This window comes from Delphinapterus leucas, chromosome 14, assembly GCF_059928025.1.
Source record: "Delphinapterus leucas isolate spDelLeu-1000000601 "Yukka" chromosome 14, BTC_Dleu_Yukka2, whole genome shotgun sequence".
NCBI lineage: Eukaryota > Metazoa > Chordata > Mammalia > Artiodactyla > Monodontidae > Delphinapterus > Delphinapterus leucas.
In genome coordinates this window covers 72,337,850-72,350,499 of record NC_143142.1, presented here as the reverse complement: position 1 = coordinate 72,350,499, position 12,650 = coordinate 72,337,850, and the positions used below count along the sequence as shown (strand labels likewise).

The following is a 12,650-nucleotide window of genomic DNA, read 5'->3' as shown; positions in this document are numbered from 1 at the left end:
AGCAAGCCTCAGAATAATATTTGCCTTTAAAAAAGAAAAGTTGGCTTCTTAAAATAGTTAGAATCTTTATAAATACTTATTTCATTAAAACATTAACCTTACAGAAATAATCTAAAGAGTAATTAGTGAAAAATAGAAACTGTTTTTCATCATCAAATAAGATGGTTCAGACTTAGATGCCACTGATGATGGGAGATCTGAAAAAAAAGGCAATAACATCAGCCGTCTTTAAAAAGCAGTTTTCCTATGGGATCCCTCATTGTCCCTTCACATCTACCTATTATTACAGAACTTGTGTTGACCTATTTAATTTTAGACCTTCCACCTCTTTGTCAACTCTGGTTGAGATCAGTCCTGCTGTTGTCCAGTGACAGCGGAGCGTGTGACATGACAGCTGGCTTATTTGCATATTTCTCGCTTATTGGCTGAGGCAACTGCCGAGGCAGTGAAACACTCAGAGATGGACAAAGATTTTAGATGCTCTCTCATTTTGAAAACTAGGAACATTTCTTATGTGCTTAGAGAGCATCTACACAAGCCCAGACGCTATACATTAGGATAGTGCTTTTTCACCAAACACGAGCAGAAGTTGAGCATGATTTAAAAAAAATACTCCTATGGACACAATGCTAGTAGATTAAAAACCCCTCGATTCTAATTGTGTTTAGAGGCTTTGGTGTTTGGTGGGATTTTTTAACGTCCCATAACCACATGATCAATCCAGGTGATTTAAAATCAATGCCAAAGCCAGACAAAGGCTGTTGTAAACAGCTCTCTATTTGCTTTATAGAAAAGGTGAAAAACCAGAGTGAAGTTTTCTTCAGTGAAATGGCTAAACCATAGGAAAACAGCTCAAGCCATGAGGCCACTTGTATTTCCTTGATGGAAATTCAGAAATGCAAACTGAACTGACCCCTCTCTTGTCCAGAGAAAATTAAGAGAAAGCCTCTAAAAACTGTGCTCATTAAAACTGATACCTCCTTCTTGGTAATATGAAAAGAATGCTTTGGCCATGATATATTTGTACCAAATATAAATATATTTGATAAATCAAATGTATATGATACACAGAGAGCCAAATAATGCTCCATCCTTGGCAAAAAAAGATTTGCCCTTTAATCCTAGAAGTACAGGATTATTGAGTAATTTCATTTAATAATACTCAGAAGCTGAGTGCTTCTGAAATCCAACAAATTTTCAAGTAATACATGTTTTTGAAATCCCTGGACAAAGGACTCTTATTAAAGTCAGGTACGAAGGCATTGCTCTTAGTCTTAGGCTGTGATTTCAAAGGTCTGTCTTAATGACCCTTTCATTACTCTAATTAGCATAGACCTAATGCCACTTGAGTTCTCTGAGTTGGCATTGAATTGATATTAAAATGGCTCAGAATAATAGTGTTACAATATATCAGTATACAGACAACATGTAGGGGTCTTTTCTTAAAGGCCAATCCAAAACAGTATCTTTCATTATCTGTTTTAAACCCTTTCCTACTGCTAAATGTTCTGCTTTGGTAAACTGTGAGTCAGGTGTTCACCTTCTGGGGTCAAATATCCTATAGCTTATTTTAAAATATGTATCTTAAAAAGCAAGTCTCTTGATGCTACATTTACTCCTAGCCACGTCTCTTCTCTCTCATTTTTCCAGAGCTTTCTTGAAGGAGTGGTACACACAAGTCTGCCTGCTCTGCTGCTGCCAGGCTTCCACCCCCACCACTGCACCAAGACTGCTTCTTTAGAGACACCCATGACCTTCTGTTGCCAAATCTGATGGCCTCCTCTTAATTTTTAACTTACTTGACCTTACAGCAGCATTTTTTCCATGAGACATTCTCCTCTTTTGTACCACAGTCTTCTGATTTTCTTCATGTCCCCAAACCATACATTCTCACATTTCTGCGGATGCGTCTCTTCCATCTCATCTCTAAATGTGGAACTTTCTCAGGGCTTTGCCCCAGCCCGCTTCTCTTCTTACTATATACTAATCCACTGTTATGGCTCTGAATATATTTACACACCAATGATGTCTAAATGATCATCTCCAGAGCCAAGCTTGTAGCTACATATTTGACAGCACCACGTGAATGTTTACAGGCATCTCAAAGCTAACATCAAAAGCTGAGTGATTAATCTTCCACCACACTTATTCCACAAATCTGCTCCTCTTCCAGTATTTCCCATCTATTCAGTTGCTCACACCAAAAACCTGAGAATCATCCTTCGCACATCATTCTTTCAATAACCACACTGGATTCATCACAAGTTCAATTTTATCTTCAAATTCATCTCAAATTGGTCAATTTGAGACTATATATTCACTGTCCCTACACCCTAGGCTGTTGTCACCTCTAGCCTGGAATACTTCTGGAACAGCCTTGTTACTAACTGGTCTTCCCACTTCTACTTTTGTCTTCTTTCAATCTGTTCCCCACACAACAGTTCAATCAGATCAAGTCACTTGTTTAGAACCCTTAATAGTTTCCCACTGCATTTAGCATAACACTCATCATGACTCAAGGGCCTCTGTGACCTAGCTCCGGCCCATCTCTCCAGTCTTGTCTCTTGTTGCTCTGCTATAAAATCTCTTTGGTGTTTAATTTCTTTTAGTATATTATTAAGGACATATTGACAAACTAAATGCTTAGAATTTTCCTTAAATATGGATGTGTCTCACATCCTGGGAATTTCACTGGTTCAAAACTTGGAAAACAAAGGCAGCTAGATGAGTCTGGCTAAGGTTTATCCATTTTGCTTACCTTCTCAAAGAACCAGCTTTTAGTTTTACTGATCTTTGCTATTGTTTTCTTCATTTCTATCTCATTTATTTCTCCTCTGATCTTTATGATTTCTTTCCTTCTGCTGACTTTGGGTTTTCTTTGTTCTTCATTCTTTAGTTGCTTTAGGTGCAGGGTTAGATTGTTTATTTGAGATTTTTCTTGTTTCTTGAGGTGAGATTGAATTGATATAAACTTCCCTCTTAGAACTGCTCTTGCTGCATCCCATAGGTTTTGGGTCATCATGTTTTCATTGTCATTTGTTTCTATGTATTTCTTAATTTGTTCAGTGATCTCTTGGTTATTTAGTAGCTCACTGTTTAGCCTTCATGTATTTATGTTTTTTACAGTTTTTTTCCTTTAATTGATTTCCAATCTCACAGCGTTGTGGTCAGGAAAGATGCTTGATACGACTTCAATTTTCTTAAGTTTTCTGAGGCTTGATTTGTGACCCAAGATGTGATCTATCCTGGAGAATGTTCCATGTGCACTTGAGAAGAAAGTGTATTCTGCCTCTTTTGGGTGGAATGTTCTATAAATATCAATTTAGTCTATCTGGTCGATTGTGTTATTTAAAGCTTGTGTTTCCTTATATATTTTCTGTTTGGATGATCTGCCCGTTGGTGTAAGTAGGGTGTTTAAGTCCCCTACTATTTTTGTGTTACTGTCGATTTCCCCTTTAATGGTTGTTAGCATTTGCCTTATGTACTAAGGTGCTCCTACGTTGTGTGCATAAACATAATCGTTATATCTTCTTCTTTGATTGATCCTTTGATCATTATGTAGTGTCCTTCTTTGTCTCTTATAATAACCTTTATTTTAAAGTCGACTTTGTCTGATATGAGAATTACTACTCCAGCTTTCTTTTGATTTTCATTTGCATGGCATATCTTCTTCCACCCTTTACTTTCAGTCAGTATGTGTCCCTAGGTCTGAAGTGGGTCTCTTGTAGACAGCATATATATGGGTCTTGTTTATCACACAAAAAAAGAAAATTATAGACCAATATCACTGATGAACATAGATGCAAAAATCCTAAACAAAACACTAGCAAACAGAATCCAACAACATATTAAAAAGATCATATACCATGATCAAGTGGGAATTATCCCAGGGATGCAAGGATTCTTCAATATACACAAATCAACCAGCGTGATACACCATACTAATGAATTAAGGAATAAAAAACATATGAACATCTCAATAGATGCAGAAAAAGCTTTTGACAAAATTCAACACCCATTTATGATAAAAACTCTCCAGAAACTGGGCACAGAGGGAACCTACCTCAACATAATAAAGGCCATATATGACAAACCCACACCAAACATCATACTCAATGGTGAAAAACTGAAACCATTTCCACTAAGATCAGGAACAAGACAAGGATGTCCACTCTCACCACTCTTATTCAACATAGTTTTGGAAGTCCTAGCCATGGCAATCAGAGAAGAAAAAGAAATAAAAGGAATACACATTGGAAAAGAAGAAGTAAAACTGTCACTGTTTTCAGATGACATAATACTATACAAAGAAAATCCTAAAGATGCCACCATAAAACTATTAGAACTAATCGATGAATTTGGTAAGGTTGCAGGATATAAAATTAATGCACAGAAACATCTGGCATTCCTATACACTAACAATGAACGATCAGAAAGAGAAATTAAGGAAACAATCCCAATTACCATCACAACAAAAAAGAATAAAATACCTAGGAATAAACCTACCTAAGGAGGCGAAAGACTTGTACTCAGAAAACTATAAAACACTGATGAGAGAAATCAAAAATGACATAAACAGATGGAGAAATACACCATGTTTTTGGATTGGAAGAATCAATATTGTGAAAATGACTATACTACCCAAAGTAATCTACAGATTCAATATAATCCCTATCAAACTACCAATGGCATTCTTCACAGAATTAGAACAAAAACTTTTGCTGTTTCTAGGGAAACACAAAAGACCCCGAATAGCCAAAGCAATCTTGAGAAAGAAAAACGGAGCTGGAAGAATCAGGCTCCCCAACTTCAAACTATACTACAAAGCTACAGTAATCAAGACAGTATGGCACTGGCACAAAAACAGAAATATAGATCAATGGTACAGGATAGAAAGCCCAGAGATAAACCCACACACCTATGGTCACCTATTCCATGACAAAGGAGGCAAGAACATACAATGGAGAAAAGACAGTCTCTTCAATAAGTGGTGCTGGGAAGACTGGACAGCTACATGGAAAAGAATGAAATTAGAACACTACCTAACACCATACACAAAAATAAACTCCAAATGGATTAAAGATCTAAATGTAAGACCAGACACTATAAAACTCTTAGAGGAAAACAGAGGAAAAACACTCTTTGACACAAACCACAGCAAGATCTTTTTTGACCCACCTCCTAGAGTAATGAAAATAAAACCAAAAATAAACAAATGGGACCTAATGAAACTTAAAAGCTTTTGCACAGCACAGGAAACCATAAAGAAGACAAAAAGACAACCCTCAGAATGGGAGAAAATATTTGCAAATGAATCAACAGACAAAGGATTAATCTCCAAAATATAGAAGCAGCTCATGCAGCTCAATATCAAAAAAACAAACAACCCAATTAAAAAATGGATGGAAGACCAAAATAGACATTTCACTAAAGAAGACATACAGATGGCCAAGAGGCACAAGAAAAGATGCTCAACATCACTAATTATTAGAGAAATGCAAATCAAAACTACAATGAGGTATCATCTCACACCAGTCAGAATGGCCATTATCAAAAAATCTAGAAACAATACATGCTGGAGAGGGTGTGGAGAAAAGGGAACCCTCTTGCACTGTCGGTGGGAATGTAAATTGATACAGCCACTATGGAGAACAGTATGGAGGTTCCTTAAAAAACTAAAAATAGAACTACCATATGACCCAGCAATCACACTTCTGGGCACATACCCTGAGAAAACCATAATTGAGAAAGAGACATGTACCACAATGTTCATTGCAGCTCTATTTACAATAGCTAGGCATGGAAGCAACCTAAATGTCCATCGACAGATGAATGGATAAAGAAGATGTGGCACATATATACTATGGAATATTACTCAGCCATAAAAAGAAACGAAACTGAGTTATTTGTAGTGAGGTGGATGGACCTAGAGTCTGTCATACAGAGTGAAGTAAGTCAGAAAGAGAAAAACAAATATTGTATGCTAACTCATATATGTGGAATCTAAAAATAAACAGTGGTTCTGATGAACCTAGTGGCAGGGCAGGAATAAAGACGTAGACATAGAGAATGGGCTTGAGGACACGGGGTGGGAGGGGGAAGCTGGGGCGAAGTGAGAATAGCATCGACACATATACACTACCAAATGTAAAACAGATAGCTAGTGGGAAGCAGCCACATAGCACAGGGAGATCAGCTCGGTGCTTTGTGACCACCTAGAGGGGTGGGATAGGGAGGGTGAGAGGGAGGCTCAAGAGGGAGGGGATGTGCGGACATATGTATGCATATGGCTGATTCACTTTGTTGTACAATAGAAACTAATACAGCACTGTGAAGCAATTATACTTCAATAAAGATTACAAAAAAAAAAAAAAGAAAGGCAGCTAAAAATGTTCTTCTATTGATAGTATGTCTCTGTAGGAAGCATTAGTTTCCTCATAATCGTTAAATAGAAATACGTTATTTCAATAGTGAGTAGCACTACCATAGTAGCTGGTACACAGCAAATACTTAATATTTATTAAATTAATAAATGATTTGAATGGATGCTGTAGCAAGAGAAAAGACCCTACCATATTGTGAGAGAGATCCAGAGAGACAGAAATCTTGAATCGTGTGTTGTATCTGAGTAGTTGGAGGAAACTCTCCATTAGGGACAAAGCTGTAAGCAGTTAACAAGATACTGGACTCCTGTAAGCAAGTTTTCTGTTAGTGACTTTTATCTGGTAGAAAATCCCACGGTTGTAATTTGAAGAACAGAAAAGTCATCAGAAAGGGTTCTGTGGAGGGAAACGGAGGCTGTATGTGTACCCAACAGCAGTTGATTAAAGCTCCGTCAGGGTGGGTTGGTATAACATACTAGGGTAATTATCGAATGCAGTATGAAAATCTAGGTATAGAAAGGAGTAACTAAAACCTCATAAACTAAAATTTTATGGTTTTATGTAATATTTCAAAGCACATCTAGGGATGTATAGATTATGATTACAAATACTTACAAATAGTTATACATGTGAATAAGTAGTATATAAATGTAAGATCTTTGCAGGGGGTGCGGGTTATGATGGGCTTTCCCCTCTAAACCTTTCCTCCATGTGGCTGCATCGCTTTCTCAATGGTAACACCCCTCCCCCCAATCAAGTTCCACTCATCCTAAGGCTCCATTTCAGTCTATGTGATTCTAGATCTAATGCAAGCTATTTTTCCTGATATTAAAATTATTTGATTTTCTAAACCATGGGGACTTAAAATGTTAGTTTACAATAAGCCAAACATTGTTTGCTCCTCACATAACCTGTTATTTTGTTTGGTAAACCCCGAGTTTCTCAACTCCAGTCTGCCTTCGAATTACCTAGGAGCACCTAATAAAAATGTAGATATCTGGGTCCCTGCCTCAGAGATTCTATTCTAATTCAGAAGGTCTGAGGCAGGAGGAATCTAGTTTGAAATTTCCTACGTGATTCTGATGTGTCACCTGGTTTGGAAAGAACAATGCTAAATGACAATGCCCAGTAAATTTATATAAAAGGAACTCCTAGAGAGATGAAAACATCCATGGAGAGCTAAACACATATACATCATCCTACAAAGGATACTAGCTTAGCATTACAATTAATAATTACTTCCTCGTGTATGAATTTTGCAGTTTTCAAAAGCCCTTTCCTATCCTCCGTAAAGCACCTCATCTTTCTAGACCCACTTTGCTTTTTTGCAAAAATAAGGATGCTGGACTAAATTATTTCTTTCAGCTTAAAAAAATGATGTGTGCCTGATATATAGTAGGCACTCAATAAATGTTTATTGACTAAATGAATGAATGAAAATCACAAAAACCATGCAAAGTGTACTGGGGTAGAATAACAGGTTTTTGAGAAACAGTCTTATACCTAGTAAACTTAGGCTCAGAGGATTTAAGTAACAAATTTAGTAATTGCGTCTAAGACTAAATCTTCTGACTCCTCATTTGGTGATCTTTTGTTCAGCATTTTTGCAGAAATTGGCCAATTAGACTTCGTCGGGTGAAAGATGGTCCACCTGCTGTATTTGGTATTCACACCACTACCGATGAATGACAAACTGCTGTAAAGGTGTAATGGCATGTAAGTTGTTACCTTCTTCTTTAACCTCTGTCTACAGTAGAGGCTGTAATTCCAGAGGCCTGATATACATGTCTACAGGTAATAAATCCGTGTGAGTTACAGCTGTATCCTTGTAGATTTACAATGATAAGTTTTAATTCATCTCTGGCAACATATTTATATAAATTATAGCAACAGAATCACAATGCCATATGCCGGGATGTTCACCCAGAGAAATTCAACAGGCTTATGGCAGCTGGCTTTCTTATGGCTACAAAGGCCCACTCTCAGTATATATGAGGAAAAAGCATTTAAGTTGCTATGGTGGGCAATATACAGATGTCTTCTTACGCTTGACATTTGTTTGAAAGTGAACTATGTTTTCAATGCCTTTAACTGCATTAATAAATAGTCTAGATTAAGAAATAACTTTAGGGGGGCTTCCCTGGTGGCGCAGCGGTTGAGAGTCCGCCTGCCGATGCAGGGGACACGGGTTCGTGCCCCGGTCCGGGAAGATACCACATGCCGCGGAGCAGCTGTGCCCATGAGCCATGGCCGCTGAGCCTGCGCGTCCGGAGCCTGTGCTCCGCAACGGGAGAGGCCACAACAGTGAGAGGCCGGCGTACCACAACAAAAGAAAACAAAAAAAGAAATTACTTTAGGGGACAGTAGAATTACTTAAATAGTTAAACATTCAAGGAATAAATGCAAATTATTTCTAAGCATTTACTCTGTCTTCAAGTGTGTCTGCTTAACTGCTCACTCTGAAGCTGGAGCACAAGATCAGTTAGGCTGGGAGGGGACAGGGACAGTGTGAGGTAACCGTGGGCAATCCTCTCCCTCTAGTGTGATAAAGGGAAGGGGTCCTTGGTCTTGGACGGAACATGAGAAGGGAACACAGCCAGGTCTCTTGAGCCTTATCATGTACTTTACCATTCTAGCTCACTGTTTCTGTTCCAATAAAAGGGAAAGCTGATTCTTTTAAAGTCATGTTACTAATAGTCTACTTTGTTTTAACATATTTCCCGTTAAAAGTGCTGTTCTTACACCAAAAGTCTCTTTCAAATTCAGAAACTCAAAACTGGATTTTAAAGATGACTATTAATCAACCCACTACTACCATTTACTGAGCACTGAGACTGTAATAACCATGAAACTAAATATCTTATATATGTTGGTTCAATTAATCTTTAAGAGGGCCTAAAATTATGCCCATTTTTTTTTTTTTTTTTTACAGGAGAGGAAAGAGGGCTAGTAACTTGCTCAAAGCCTCAAAGATAGTAGGTGGAAGGGCAGGTCCACAAGTCCAGATCTGTTCCGAAGCCTCTACCGTCAACCTACTTTCCTGTTCATCACATCTTACAACACTCCAAGGGCCATGTTACCAAATTCCCTTGAGGAGGCAATGTTGGTTGCCTTTGTCAGGCCAACTCCCTGTGTTCTGGAAAGGTGACAGCCTTCTATCTCAGGAGTAAACTTCAATTAGTCAGTCATGATAATTCCATTCTCTTTTCCAGCAACAGGTTTAAAATGAGTATGCGATACAATTTTGGTGGACCGAGACATAAGAACAGGCTTTCTCAGATGGCCTATTTGCTTTAAAAACTTCTTTCTGCCTTTGGATGGTGCCCTCTGCATAGGTTGCTGGCTCTGTGGCAGCATCCTGTATCCTGAGGTGGTCCAGCCTAAGAGACCAATGCACTGAATACAGCGAGAAAGAGAGGCAAACACTGGGGTCCTTCACGATACCATCGAGATGCTTGCTTCAACAGCCACCTCTAGATGTTCTGTTATATGAAATAATAAATTCTTTAATGGAAAGCCTCTTTTGTGGCTTCTAGTACTTTGTAAATAAAACATCCTAAGGATTAAATCTTTCCAACAACTCCATAGTTCTTTTATTTGTAAAACTCCCCTCTCTATGCCTCAACTACATCTTTCCTTTTACATGACCATCTTCCCTATCAGTTCATACCTGGCCCATACTTCTTTTTTCTTATTTTTTCTCCAGAAAATGTTGCTTTTACTGTTTCATTATGGTATCAATTTCTATTTTAATTTAGTGTATAGATATAAAATGCCGCATGTGAAGGCTTATCACAAGCTACTTGCCGTATGTTATGCTTCCTGCTCCTTTTCTTCACTCGGCCACCCACATCGCCATTCAAGTCCGGATCAACTGTTGCCTGGATCGTTACCAAAACCTCCAAGAGCAAGTCTTCTTCTCATCTTCTGGACTCCGGCTCTTCCCAAATGGAATATGTGACCCTGTTGCTCCCGTGCTCGAAACTCTTCAAAGGCTTTCTCTGCTACTACGCATTCAGTGTAGTGTTGATTTGTATACTCCAAAAACTTTCAAAACCAGTCACTAGCATTGAAAACTTGGGAGGATTTTAAATAAAAACCCAGATTTTCAGCTTATCTTGAAAAATCAGATCAGGCCCACAGTTCCACATGGCACCAACTGAGAGGACCTGAGACATGGCTGATCCCTTCACATGGAGCACGTGCTCTCCAGTCTGACACGGTCCCTGCCCCTCCCAATTCTGTCCCTAACACTCAAGTACAGTACCAGCTGGCATTCTACCGAAGGCTTACACTGTTGTTTTACTGAGGGTAGTGTTATAAAGAAAGACAAATATTTCTTGGATGGTGCTATCAAAATGGGTAAAGAAAAGATTAACCAAGAACGCTGACCTTTATTTTATTAATTTATGCTACCTGCCTGGTCTCTGTGGGCATTTGAGTTTGTTACTCCTGACCTACAAGACTCCACTCCATGAGGCCATCTATCCAGGCAAGGCTTGCCGTGATCTCCCCCCTCCTAACTACTAGGCTTTCTCTCTCTCCTCCTGTCAGACTTCTATACTCCTTTGCAACCTTGGTTCCCAGCATAGCAAAAACTTCACAGTCCCTGGAATGTACTCTAAGCTAAATAATGTCTCTGTGCTTCTGTTTATGCTCTTTACCCTCTCTCTGAAAAGGTTTCTTCCTCCTTGTGTGCCTATGGAACACCTACTCAAGACTCAGCTCACAAATGGACTTATTTACAAAACAGAAATAGTCACAGACATAGAAAACAAACTTATGGTTAGCAGAGGAGATAGTGTGTGTGTGGCGGGGATAAATTAGGAGTTTGGGATTGACATATATACACTACTATATATAAAATAGGTAAACAAGGATCTACGGTAGAGCACAGGGAACTCTACTCCACATCTTGTAATAACCTATAATGGAAAAGAATCTGAAAAAGAATGTATACACACACACACACACACACACACACACACGTATAACTGAATCGCTTTGCTGTGCACTTGAAACTAACACAACATTGTAAATTAACTATACTTCAATAGAAAAAAGAAAATTATTCTCTCCCCCACGCCATACACAAAGCCTCAGCTCAAATATCACCTTCTTTGTGGATCGTTTCCTGTTCTTGTCTCCCACCTCCCCAGGATTCAGCCTTTCTTTCTTTGTGGCATGCCACACCATTCTACTGTAGCACTGAAACACTTGATTGCACTTATTTGTTTCATCTTTGTCATCCCTGCTCTGTTGTAAATACCTTGCCCACTTGAGTACTCATTCCCTTCTGCGTTTCATAGTGCCATGGAAATATTTCCAGGCACCATGCATTGAAGGTATTAGGATCTCTCTAACTGACTTCTAGTTTTGCCGACTCTTGGGGTTAAGCGATACGCTGTACTCCCTCTGTGAGACATCCTGACTGATGCCCACCACGTGAGGAATGCCAGCGGTTAACAGGCCCACTTGCTACTGCTCTCACCAGGTGAGCTCTGGGACCCAGAGTCAATGAAAGCTATGCTAATTCTGCTTGTCAGTGTAAACAGGTAGTTGAATTAAACACCATATAAAATTATAAGAGGGGGGAGACTGTTTTAGAAAGACATAGACATACACACACTCATGAAATCAGGTGAAAGTGAGACAACTGTAAAAGAATGGGAAAAGCATAAACATCTAGGATTATACTCCAAGACTGCTTTCTGAGTATCTTTAATTTCTCAATCTACTTAAAGAAACCAAAGCTGGTGTGATTTAGGAAGAAAAATGTTCTAGAACTATAATCAATGGACCAATTATAGAAAGAAAAGGCCTTGGTCTCACGTTAAAAGAGATGGAAAATAAAATTATCTTTATGGAACTTAAAATGAGGTGTTTAAGATATATATCATTTTATATGATTCCACACTTGAGCAAGAGCTTTGACTACCTGAGCAACTTCTGAGGCTGACCTGTGCCAGATAAGAGGGCTTTTGTGTTACCTGTGTATCCTCCCTGACTAGACGTAAGCTCCATCACGAGCTCTATTTGAGATAGGAGCTACCAAATTTTGACAAGCTCCTTTGAATCATTATCAACATTTCTTTAGAACCTATCATGAACTACAGACTCATGTCCCTATTATATATGTTTTAGAGTACTTATGATTCATATTTATTCAATGACTACTATATGCCACACTTTAAGTACTTTATATATCAAGAGTGGATATAAAGAATACAAGGCACTGAATCCAGAATGAATTCAATGTACTGTGAT

At 38.5% G+C, this 12,650-nt stretch overlaps 1 protein-coding gene across 7 annotated transcripts in view; it reads right to left on the bottom strand.

Moving 5' to 3' along the window:
- WDR7 (WD repeat domain 7) overlaps positions 1-12,650 on the bottom strand; it is a 375,177-nt gene that overhangs the window by 49,401 nt on the left and 313,126 nt on the right. The gene's annotated exons all lie outside the window — the stretch shown is intronic.